Source organism: Xiphophorus couchianus, chromosome 18, assembly GCF_001444195.1.
Source record: "Xiphophorus couchianus chromosome 18, X_couchianus-1.0, whole genome shotgun sequence".
In the NCBI taxonomy this organism is placed as follows: domain Eukaryota; kingdom Metazoa; phylum Chordata; class Actinopteri; order Cyprinodontiformes; family Poeciliidae; genus Xiphophorus; species Xiphophorus couchianus.
The window spans coordinates 28401971-28414931 of record NC_040245.1 but is presented as its reverse complement, the minus strand read 5'-3'; the positions used below and the strand labels follow the sequence as shown (position 1 = coordinate 28414931).

At 40.2% G+C, this 12961-nt stretch overlaps 1 protein-coding gene across 1 annotated transcript in view; it reads right to left on the bottom strand.

Moving 5' to 3' along the window:
- The window catches only part of robo1 (roundabout, axon guidance receptor, homolog 1 (Drosophila)), a 321573-nt gene extending 314499 nt beyond the window's left edge, over positions 1-7074 (bottom strand). The window contains exon 1 of the mRNA XM_028045383.1: positions 6739-7074. The gene's annotated coding sequence lies outside the window, so the exon portion shown is untranslated. The remainder of the gene's footprint in view (positions 1-6738) is intronic.
- Positions 7075-12961: the final 5887 nt, after the last annotated feature.

Below are 12961 nucleotides of genomic sequence, written 5' to 3'. Positions count from 1 at the left end.
AGAAAAAATAAATAAAATATTGGATTTGTTTCCTGTATGAACATAGCCTTTGGGTCGGTGTTTTGTAGTAATCTCCATTACATAAAGGTTTACTCCTTTAGCAAAATTTAACTTTGGTATATTCAGAAGTGAAAATCTTAGACATATTTCTTGAAGTAAACGTGAACAGTGAAAGCTTTTTGAATCCACAAAATGGTGTTTTGGTGCTGACGGATCAAGCACTTATCAGTTGATGGAGAGGGATAAAGCAGCTTACAGCAGGTGAACAATCCAAACCTTTAAGCATTTCCTCCAACACTAAGTGACAAGCCTCAGTGGTGTGTGTTCTATTTTTTTCTGAAATATTAGCTACAGTGAAGCCCAGAACCAAGCAGCAACGGGGATCATGCTTTGTGTGGGTTACATGACTACTTTTGGAGTGCACTCATTTAGAGACAAATCATTGAGCACACTCTCTGCTACATTCTCCATCTCTTCAATTTCACACTTTATGGAGCTCTACATCGGTTTGGCCACACACACTTTTTACAAAACCCAATGCTTCTTTCATGGCAGGAACCTCCAACAGCGAATACAAATCCAAGTAAAGGAACATCCCTCATTTCAATTCCACTTTTCATGACAACAACCATCTCACAATTATTCAGTCAATTTAGAACATCTTTTTGCTTTTATGTGGTTTACCATCAGGTTCTGGCAGAGATCCATTTAGACAGTCTGATTGTCTGAATGGTGTCTTAAGATCAATTTCAAGGTTTGACCACAGATTCTCAAATGGACTGAGGCCTAGAATAGAGCTGGGCCATGTTCTTGTTGGAAGGTGAACCTCCACCGTATTTTCAAGTCTTCTGCAGCTAATAGCAGATTCTCAGTATTTCCTTGTATTGAGCTTCTACCATCTGGCTAACTTCCCTGCTGATGTGAAGAGAATCAGCACACATGATTCTTTAATTACGAGCCTAGAAGAGACTACAAGTTCTTAGAAATCGATTCTCAGTATCTGGTCTCAGTAACAGTATCTGTTGGGTATAACAAAATCGTTTTAAATGGAGTTATGCATTTTTGAGGCACATAGTGCCATTTTATAGCACAGTTAATTAACTACTTCATCTTTAGTTATTATAAAAATGCTGTACATATCAAATGTGACATAAATGCAATTTGACTTTGCAATTCGATGCCATAAAATTGGGCTTCTGTCTCTTTAAGAAACTCCTACTCTTTCCAAACTCCGCCTCCAGCATGTCATCAAAATAATTTCCATCCATTACGTCATTTACAGCAGTTTTAAGGGGCAAACGTTTTTATGGCAAGAAACTGGACTCGACCAGAATTGGCATTAGCATGGGCTGACTGGATTTTATTTGGGGGTATCAGAGTCAAAGGTACTAAATACAAATCAATACCATGTTTTTGTGTGAAAAAATGTAAGTATTTTCCTTCCACTTTATAATTAAACACTACTTTGCTTTTAATTATTATGTAACACTAATGAACATTACAAAAGTGAAAAGTTTCCAGAGTTGTCGATACTGTTGCAGGGGCCTGTATGTGTGTGTGTGAATCAGACAGTAGCTCTGTGCACATGCATGCAAACCTATTGTGACAGATTTTTGTTCAACCATCTTCCCCTGAGGTATTCACCAGCACCAAACGCCACACAGTGCTGCAAACTGGGGATTTTATTTACAGAACACTCGATTTCCTTGAAAGGCAATCATAGATTTCCTAATCTCCACATCTTTGATCACAATCTCCTCTTCTCACGCTGGTGAACAGAAATCTGTCTTTTTTGCCTTCCCGTTGTTGATGCCTAAATCTGTTTCCTCCTCTTCTCACGGCATTAAGACAAACTTGCACCAGCAGAATTGCTTGCTTTGCTCATAAACCACGCAGAAAAACTTTGAAAGATAAAATAAATAGCTGGCTTTTTAGGGTTAATTTTGCAGTGATTTGCGGAGATGCTGTTCTTAAGCGAAACACCTTTCAGGGTTTCCTCTAGGATTTTTTTAAACCGTAGTAGTGGGCTGCTGTGTGGAAAGGCATGTGATACGACAATCAAATACCACAATCAGGAAGACTTCAAAGAGTTTCTCAAACATACACATGAAGGCTAAACTATATTAAATAACTACGTTGCCATTGTTCAATTCAGCATATGTTAACATCAGGGTCGTTTTCAGAGGCTCAAATTAAAACTGCATTCAGCATTTCTACTTTAGACTGTGGTCTTCACTCCTGAGACCAGGAATGCACACAGTGGTCAGCAACACAGCCAGCCAAGCAGGATCCGGCAGTGTTGGTTTTTCAAAATAAACTCAATTCCAACATTTCGTTAGGGTAGGACGATATGAATAAAAAAACATATCACGATACAAGGGTTATATATTGGCCAGTAACGATAATTATTGATTGGGTTTAGTTTTAAATATCTGAAATACAGTCAAATTGTTGACATGACAACCTTTCCTGCTTTATCCACAGTTTTATCTGGAGGAGCTGTTCTCATTTTATCCTTTCATTCCATGTTGTTGTTTCGGTTTTTTTGTATTACTTTAAATTTTTACGACATTATGAGGCAAAACTTGAAACCTGAAGGTGTGCAAGTTACTCAACAGGTTGTTGGTAGGCAGCCAATGAGTGAGTGAGTTAATTGCTGCCACCCACTTTGCTTAGCTGGCTGCCTTTCCTCTCCTTACATTGCCCAGAATGTCATGCTGTTCAGGATTGGAGTGCAGTGAAATTATTGAACATTGTATTGGAAAATATTTGTTTTTATTTGGTACATATCTATCACAATATATACTGCTATTGATTTATTGCCCAGCCCTATATTTCATATTTATAATCATTTATAACTCATCATGGTTAGTACAAGTGTGCAAATCTCTCATATGCTTTTACATTCTTTGAACATATTTTGAAAAATAAAAAATCCTTCTGATGGTGCGGCTTTTAGGGTTTGCTCAACTACATATAGAGCAAACCCTGCCTTTAAATAGACCGAAAATCCTCCCATCAGAAAAGCTTCATTGTTTTCCCTCAGACATGACTAATTGACTCGCCAGCACGGGTGACCGACATGCCATCCGCAGGGCACCAAAATGACAGCGTCATGGGAAAATGATGAGACCCGATGATCACTAGCAGCACTCGACCTTTCGCACGTGAGGTCGAATGTCAGGAGGAACGAGGGTCTCCATGATGTAGGAGCCACAGCCGCGGGGCTCTGTGGGGAGAAGCCACAGACCTATAATAGGGAGGAGGGGTTGGAGTTTTTCAATCAAGCAGCCTTGCAGGACACTGGTTTTCATGAGTTTTGACAGAGGAATGAAAAATAAAAACAATAAAATGAAAATCAATCCTCATCAGCCTTGGGGCGTTCAGGGTGGAGGAAGATGAAGGAGAGGGATGGCAACTTCCTTTATCATTTGCACCTGACAAGAGGTTATTATGTTTTTTTTTCAAGTGTCTAGACAGAAATGCTTCCTCTGCTAAAAAAAACTGCAGACTTCTTAGAGAGCTTTCTAATCTCTTTACTAGTGACTACAAATGAAAGAGAATCTTTTCCAAACAGAGATGTTCGCTGCAAACACAGCCTCGGTTCAGCAACGCAGCTTTGATGGATTCATGTGCAAAATCCTCTGTGTGTCTCTCAGCGAATCATTATTCACACATTAGTTAGTGTTGTTGGTTCTTCCTGTCTCACTCCCCAAATATCACCATAATCCTGTTAGATGAGATCTATTAATGTTCTGCTTCAGACTGCCACGCGGAAATTTCCAACTCTGTCGATAAGCCCCAAATGTGCCACTGAAGGCATATCTGGTCTTCCTCTCTGGATTAGAGAGACTTACTGAGACGACCGCAGACGTGTGACCGGCGGCTCGCAGTGGGCAAAGCCACGCGTTCAACACAAACAACCAGATAAAAACACTTTTTGCTTCACTTCCTTTTCCTCCCTGAATTTCATACATCTTTTACTGCACAGCTTTATTTTATCCCAGTTTAAGATGCAGGAAAATGTTCCTTATCCAACACGTTTTGACAAAGAAATTGCTTTAAGTCTTCCAGATTTATTAATCGGTCAATAAATCTGTAAATCCATCCAACATGGCAGCATGTGTACAATACGATGTTTTCCAAAACTATTCTTGTAAAGTGAAAGATTGGAAACAAACAAGAAATGAATGGTTGCATGTTTTGGTGTTTTAGGTGGTCGGTGTGGGCTGTAGGTGCCGCTATGTTAGTGTATCGCAATATTTTAAAAAAGTTTTTAAAAAATAAATAAATTCACTACATAATAGAAATTAATCTTATTCATGGCCAAAAAAATTATATGGGTATTGAGCTGTAGCTATCCTTAAAAGCTTCATGCAAAAAAGTTAAGTTAAAAAAAAGTGCAATTCAAGCAGTGATGTAGCTCCGCCCACGTACACAACACACTGCGGGTTGGACACCAAGTGGCCAGGGAGCACCAAATAAAATCCGGCTTGATCATTGTAATCATCATAACTACATATTATTTAACTAAACGTTGTGAGGCATGTTTATAGATTTGAGAAAGACATTTGCTCCAGTCTCTCCAGAGGTGGCCCTCCTCTCAGAAGCTGTGTTTCCATTAACCACATAATTGCGAAAACTGGAATGACGAAAATAAATTTGCTTAATGAAAACATGGCGATTTTGGGGAAAAAGGTCATGCTTTTCGCCAAAATGCTTTTGCCCTAGGTTGAGGTGATTTTTCAGCCGTATTGAAATTAACGTGTTTGGCAAAATTGAAATGTAAACACTATTTTCACATCAAACGAGTCACAGGATCAACCACTGGATGTTACTACTGCTGAAAAAGATGGATGGTGGGAAGAAAATGGTACCACAAAGGATCTGTGCACCCAAATAGCTAGCTATGGTCCTGAGTTCAGATCTTTACAAAGTGACAAGGATTACAAATTCACATCAGCTGGTAATGGATCAGGCTGTCAGCCAGTCTACAGTCTCCTGCTGAACAAGACATACAGTTCTTAGCTAATTGTAGTATTAAACATTATTACTGTAATAGGTGGCACTGCTTATATGCTCATATGTTTTATGAACATAAATATTCAGAAATTGTATCATGTCTTTAGGAAGCTTTGTTTCAGCTACCTGACATGGGATGTGCAGCAATAAGTGGGGGAGGGGCTGTGCTGTGTTAGAGTAAACTTTCATCCCTATACTTTTTCAACTGTGACTTAATATTTTTGGGATACTCTCCAGTCACTTTCTGCTATCGTTGTTTCCTGTAAAAGCCAACAGAAGCAGGTATTAGACATGCTCCATAATAATCTATAATTGGACTTTTTCCAAAACAGATATACAAGAATTACATAACCCAACATTTTTACATGGCTGCCTTAAAAATAAATCAATAAGAAACTTTAAAGGAGTGGCCACATGGGGCCCACCCTGAATGGAGCATGTGAGGCTTAATAAAATCTTAGCCATATGGGAAGGACTGATGTTTAAGTGGCACACTGGAGGACAAAATTAAAAAGCACAGGGATAAATAGGTGTATAAATACATAAAGAAAACATTTTTGGAAATTATATTAGGCATAAAAGACTGTGGAGGGGGAGGGTGGAGTTTAAGGAGCAGCAGGGTGGCCCCTGGGGTCCCCCCTTGGTGGCGCCAGTGAGTTGTTCCTGTCATCAATGTACTGTAGTAAAATAACAAAAAAGAAAATAAAAAATCATATTTGTGTCTTTGATCGGTGACCTACTGTGTAAATTTCCTCTGGCATTTTCTGCAAAGATGGTTGGAGTAGGAAACGAAGCTACAGAAGAGACTCTTCACCTGTCCATACATCCTTCTAGATTTATCTCTCCGACGTTCAGAGCGTCGCATTTACAACGCCATTCATTAAAATAATCGCTTAAAGTAAGTTTTCTTTTTTTTCCTGAAAGTAAATGACAGTTATAAACAGCTAAGTTCAGATTTTAACGTAAAACCACAACTATGGCGTAATTTATTTATTTATTTATTTATTTATTTGGTCTCGGGAGAACATCAAAGCAAAGGCAGACAACAGAGGAACAATGGAAACTGTTTCTATTCACGTCGCATATCATAACTGATGAAACTCCACAGAGGGACTCTATAGATTCAAAGCACACTGATCCCCCCCCCCCCCCCCCCAGTTTCTTCTGGAAATCAGAGGACGGTTCAATTCTAATATTCAATGACAAAAAAAAAAAAAAAAGTCCAAACGTCTCTCTATAGAAACGACAGTTTGGCTGCGCATCTAAGCCTCGTTTCTGTCTTTTCCTTCCTCGATGCGTCCAGTCCTGTGGCCAGCTGGGAAACTTTCAGCACCACGGAAAAAAGAACAGCTCCGGGTGAGCTGCGCGAGCGTCCTGGCAGCCCGTCAGTCAACAGGCTGCTTTCACAACGAACTCGCGCGCGCAGCAGCAGCACGCGAGCTGCGAAAAAAGTAAGTGTAATAAAGGATTTAATTCCCCTCAAAATATGAGACATTCATATTTAGCGGTGATTTTTTTTTTTAAAAAAATGTAGTAAAAGTTGTACTTTGCTCGATGAAGCATTTACGTATATCCCACATTTTTATGTTACTCAGCCTGAGAAGCCGCAGCTCAGAGTCTATGAATCACACCGACAAAACCCTTCGGCAGCAGAAAGCGTTTGTCCGCGACCTGTGGGCGCTTCTTCGGCTAATAGAGACCGTAAACTGTACTCACCTCTCCAAAATGACGCAAAGCTTCAAACAAGCCTCCCTAAAAGCAGAGCAGCTCCATGCCGGCGGGCTGAGCAAAACTTTAGTTCGCCGCGCGCGTGGACGAGAACTGCACCAGCGGCAGGAAACGTGGAGTCTTCAAACAGTGACAGAGCGGCCGGAGCGGAGGCGAGGAGTCCGCTTCTTTTTTTATTTTTAAGGACGAACCATTGTTAGGCAGAGTCCTGCGAGAAGTCTTATCCTTTTTGGGTAGAGAAAACAACGTGTATCCTATGCGGTGTCGCGGGCTGCGGTGCGGTTAGTGCGGCGGGGGAGAGTGGAGAGCCCGGCGCATACAAATGCGTCCATGCTGCTGTGGCGGAGAGCGGCGGCGTCAGCCTCCCCGGGTCCTAACGCTGCGCGCGAACAATGGCGCCGCAATCAATACGGGATTCCTAATGAGCCGCAGGACAATCAGACGGTTTGTGAATTACGATGTTGTCCTGTGATTTGTTTTTAATGGAGCGAATGCTGAGATTACAGAATAAAAACTTTAAAGAAAAAAAAACGAGAGAGAGAGAGAGAGAAAAAAAGGAGTGAATAGAAGAGAATACTCGTGGCTGTTGCTTTATTTTCTGATGCTCCTGCAAAGACACTCGGAAACCCAAATGATCCTGAAGCTTAAAAGCTCAACACTGAATCACAATAAGAAATGGCATTTGTATAATAGAGTTCTCCGTCAGAGCCGGCCCAAGGCATGAGCAAGCTAAGCTGTTGTCACAAGATTAAGAGGGCTGGTGGATCCTAAGAGTCTGGATTTTTACACGGAAAAAGTATGTTCATCTCAATAAATAAGAATGACTTATTTCAGTAATTCAATTAAAGGGGCAATGTTGCATAAAATCTTTTTTTTTTTTTCAGTTTTACATCATGTTATAATGATATTCCTTAATCAAAAACTGACCTGGAGTGTTGCCTTAAATCTTTTATGCCTCTTTGAGAAATCCTTTAGTCTCCCATGGCAACCACCCAGTTGTGCAAAATGCCTGGCAGGACCAAGAACTGCCTCCAAGACGCAGCTCCTCCTCACAGCTGCAGTTTAAAAGCTTCCACAGCCCAGCGACTCCCCACTCGGATCCTTCAGACTAGAAGGAAAAATCTGTAAACACCTGGTGGAGCTGCAGTATTAGAGGCAAATTGGGGGATGATGTTTGACCTCTAATTAAATTCTGCTTAAAGACCAAAATAAAAACTCTAAGTTCTGATAAGATAATTAAAAATGTGTTTTTAAACATCGTTTATAGTTTCTAGAGGTAAGGGAAGGTAGAATCAAATGATGGACATTGTGCATCTATGGTTATTATACAAGCTTCATTTCTGCAATATGTGTAAATGAATTTAGCAAATTAAAATAAAGGAAATGCAACGGTGAGCATAACTCTAAACTCTAGACTTTAAAACAGCAGCATTTACCAAAACAGCTATGCAGAGTTCAAATCCCCATCCCATGACTCTTTTTTGAGTTTGGATTGTAAACCTTATGTTAAACTACAAAATAATACAGTTTGTTAAGGAGTCATAGGGAAAATCATCAGGTGTTTTTATGTTTTAATCTTAGAAATTGATCATTTTCAAAAGTTTGCGGCAAGCAAAGCCCAAAGAAACCTCTTAGACTTAGAGCAGTTTCATTTAAAATGTATTTTGCTTGAGGAGATTTATTTTCCCCCATTTGTAAAACAAAAAGAAAATTCTCACAAGCACAGACAACTGGCTTCAGAAATGAATTTCTGTATAATGCATTTATGTATTCCATCATCCCGTCAAACCGGCCCTTCACTTCATGCATTATGCCGCCCGACTCTTTTCTTCCTGCATTGGCTATTCAAGTATTGGACCATTTTTGTGTCCCAGTATTTGTACTTATTCATGCTTGTGTTTCTTTAAACTCTCATGTTTTTCTGAAAGCATAAATACAAACAGAACTCCTGCTCTTGTCAGTCATTACTCAGGCAGGCTGAACGGGACCGAACGGAGATTCAGGTCGACTCCGATCCTGCTTTGCGTCTTCAAGCTCCGTCTGTCTCAGAGAGAGGAAGAGGGCAGGCATAGATGAGGTGCAGAACAAAGATCAGTCCTAATTCTACTCCTTAGCTGCGTTTCTATTGACCACAATTTCGCAATTTGACATTTCAAAAATATAGTTGCTTAATGGAAACATGTCAACTTAAAAAAAAACAACTTGTTTTCAATAAAAAGCTTTGGGCTGCGGTGGTTTTGGTGTCCGTGTGAAAATTGTTGTGGGAAATGACACGCATCACACGAGTCACGTGATCAACAACCAGATGTTGCCAGTGGCGCAAACCACGAAGAAGAAGATGACAGGAAGTAGTTGGACGATCATGGCGTGGCATGATTTTTAATGACTTAAACTTACTCACGTGTGAATTTAACTCAGTTTCTTACTTAATTTAAACACCACAATTGCAAAATTGTGTTTTTTGGACATTAGCAGAATATTGACAAAGTTTTATGCACATAAGTAACAGAAAAGCAGCTAATAACTCACAATCCAATCACTTCATGGGCTTCGTATAATTTCTGGGCAGGTAAGGTTACTGGCCCATCATTTTACTCCAAGAAAGTCTCATCTTGCAATACCTGAAAAAATAGTATTAACTAATGATGCCACTTTTCACATTTGATCAAATAAAGAAAATACTTTTATTGAGATTTTTAGCGATGGATCACAAAAGCTTCTTCTCAATGGGTGTGGCTTTAGCCGGTTCTTCCCCAGGCAGCTCCAGCTAAATTTGTCTCCATGTGCAGATTCTAAAAAGTTCTTTGGAATCACCTCAAAGATGGAACAAGTTGGACCCAGCCGGGTATCGTAGTAGTATAATTTAATGAGCAGCAGACTGAATTTGTTGATTGGCCCCTTCCCTGCGACTGAGTTCCTCCAGACTAGTGGCAGCTTCATACGAAATACTTCTCAGTCTAATTCGCCTAAGACATTGTTGAAGATATTAAAGGGCAAGAGAAGAAGAGCAGGAGCTTCATTTTAAGGCATTAAATTGGGAAGTCAAATTTATTTTAGGTCATATTTGATCTATGCAGCATTTTTATAACAACTGACATCATTGTGCTATAAAATGAACCTATGTGCTTTAACAATACATAGTACTGTCCCTTTAAATGTTCCACAGAGCCATATTGAATCTACTCGTAAGAGAGTATGGCACAGCTGCAAGCCCACTAAGACAAGCTGTCCACCTTAACCAAAACAAGCAATAAGAGGCCCATGGTGACGCTGGAGGAGCTGCAGAATGTCACAGCTTCGGTGAGAAAACCTCTCAACATAAAATTCTCTCCACAAATCTGGAATTACGAGGAGAAGAAAGTCATAAAAATACATTACTCAAGTGTGCCGCGAGCTACTCAGACTCAGGTGGAAGGTGCTCTGGTCAAGACGAGACATGAAACTTGACTCCTGAAATTGAGAAAGCAGTCCCAGTAGTACGATCACATACAATCGAATCGCAAAATTCCTGCTTAAATTCAACTTGCATTCATACAAGCCCGTTTCTCCAAAGCGGCGACGTGTTATTGTTGTTCAGGCAGTGTGACATTGAAAGTCAGCTGAAGTTCACATCCATTTGCATTCACTTGCTGCGCCAGAACCAAGGAGAAAACTGAGGAGTCAGCAGCCGCGCTTGATATGCAGGATAAGCGCCTGCATCTGCAACTTGTTAATCATATAACAAGAAGAAAGCAATGACACACAATGAGGTCATGGATTAATCCCCAACAGGAGAAAAACACTTGATAATCTTTTGTTCATTATTTATTCAGGAAGGCAGGTGTTGCTGGAAGAGAAGAACCCTGGGGTAATTTGGGGATTGGTGTGCCGTAATGTAAAAATATTGCAGAGATAAATACATTATTGTGTTGGTGCCATATTGGTTCAGAAATGCTGGGGAAAAGCCAGAATAGGGTTATTTCTTAATGTAAGCCACTTTGCCTGACCAGTTGCAGAGGCAGCTGGTAGGAAGCGGTATGTGGCGTTACAGTTTTTACAAAATCAAACAGAACTTTTACCTGAGAGCTGAATGAAAATCTGCTCTTTTAAGTTGCATGGGGATGAAAATCCGTAAACAGTTTAAAAGCTAAATCCAGAGATGCTCAGTTTGCATGATAAATCTGGAAATTCATGCAAAACTTGCAAAGGGAGTTTCAACGTTTTCTGTGTGTGCACGCTAGCAAGAGAACTAACAGATGGGAAGAAAGCAGCTGCAGATGGGGGATTGGCTGAGTTGAACATTAACTTGTAGAAGACAAGCCCAACAGGTCAGGTGTCCTCAAAGACGGACCACATGTTCGGCACAAACAGCCAAAAATATCCCGCTGATATCCACGCTCAGACCGTCCACATGCTGATTCTTAATATCCAGACGCTGGCACGGACGCCGCGCCTTCTGAAGTATCCACACACCTTGAACTGCTTCACATTTTACCACGCAATAACAACACACTTTGGTGTATTTGATTAGTGATACTTTTTGTTTTTATCTTTAGACTCGACATTACAGAGTTGTGAAGTGGAAGAAACTGATCCATGGTTCACTGAAATTTTTGCTGATTATTAGCCGAAAGGCGCCTTGGATGGAGAGCCTCTGTGAACAACTGTTTCAACTCCTTCTGTCACGTCTTGCCATAGATCCACATTAGCCTTTATCTCTAGACTTTGACCCGGTTATCAATAGACTTTGATCAACGCTCTGACTGGAGGTTAAATCTGGAAGTGGAGGTGAACGTCCATCTGAGCCTCTAGTTTTTTACAGCATTGCCCAGTTTCTATCTTCACCCATCGTCCGACCGACTATGACCAGCGTTTCTGCCGCTGTTGAAGAAAGACATTTGGGTTGATTGGGTTTAGTGTTTATGGCTCGCAAAATGTTGAATAGTTGAAATGTTTAGCGCAGCATTCCTTTAAACTTTGTCTCTGCGCTCTCTCCTGTGTTTCTAACAGTCCAATACACTCGGCTCGATTGGGGACGAGAATTGCAACGTTTGTTACATTTTCAGCTGATGCGGATCGCTTTCGCACTGCACCGTGTCAGACCAACTAAACCGTTTCTAAAAAGTGAAAATTGTGTCCGCCCCTCGTCTGTGGTGGCACTGCTCCAATGCTGAAGGAAACAAAACAAAAATTTCTGAGAAAGACAGCTCAACTTCCTGTTTCAAAAAATGTTAAAAATGGAATGGCATCAGGATTTAGCAGAGTCTTTAACACTAGTGTTAGACTTTTGTGTGTGTTTTGATTGTATAACCTAGAATGCCCTACTTTATGCTTTTGGAGCGGTCTCCAGTCCGCTGGGCGTTCATATATGCATTTGAAACGCACCAAAGTTCACTTCAACTGAACCAAGACCTCGGTTTGTCGACAAACCGGACTAGGCAATTTAACAAGACTTTGATTAAAGTAGACTAAAAAGGCTTGGTGTGATTGTGCCCTAAGTTTTTTATAGGGAATATGACTTTTTTTCAAATTTTTATTGATAAAAAGACAAAAAAAAAACTTGTATCATTCTTTGTTCAACTCTGTGAACCTGCTCTGAAAGGCAAGTAAAGCCTGGCAGACTGATTGAAATACACTGGGGGAAACCCTGGATGGTATTAGCATTTTCTTAAGATGGATGAAATCATTAACCTTTGTAAATTTCAAGTTCCTGCTAGAACACTGAAGAGGAATTATATTTTGCAGCCTTATTGGTAGTCCAAGCACCTTTGCTGTTGATATTTAGCGATAATGTTCACCCTTTATTAAAAAAATGAAAAATCAAAAAAGTGTGTTGTGTCTATGAAAGTGGTGTTTTTCTTTAACTGTTCTCATGAGTGACTAATAAAAAAACTGAAAAGAAATTTTAAAAAATAAACAGACCTCTGTTAAAGACTGAAAACAATGAGGGCAAGTAAACTGACAAAAGCATCAGAAAAAACCGGAGGACATTAAGGTGCTGACCTGTTCTCAGTGGACTGCATATGAAAGACCTATGTTCAACACTACAGTCCATCTGAACAAGTTATTATCAAACCAGAGTCGTATCTCGTCAAAATCATGAGAAAAAAGCAAAAGGGAAATAATGCTGCCCTATCCAGGTTATATTTAGGCAAATTTTCTATCGCTGTCCAAAACCGTAGTAGATTTTCAGACTCTGTTCTTCCTGCAGTCTTAATTGCTTGGCCCATTT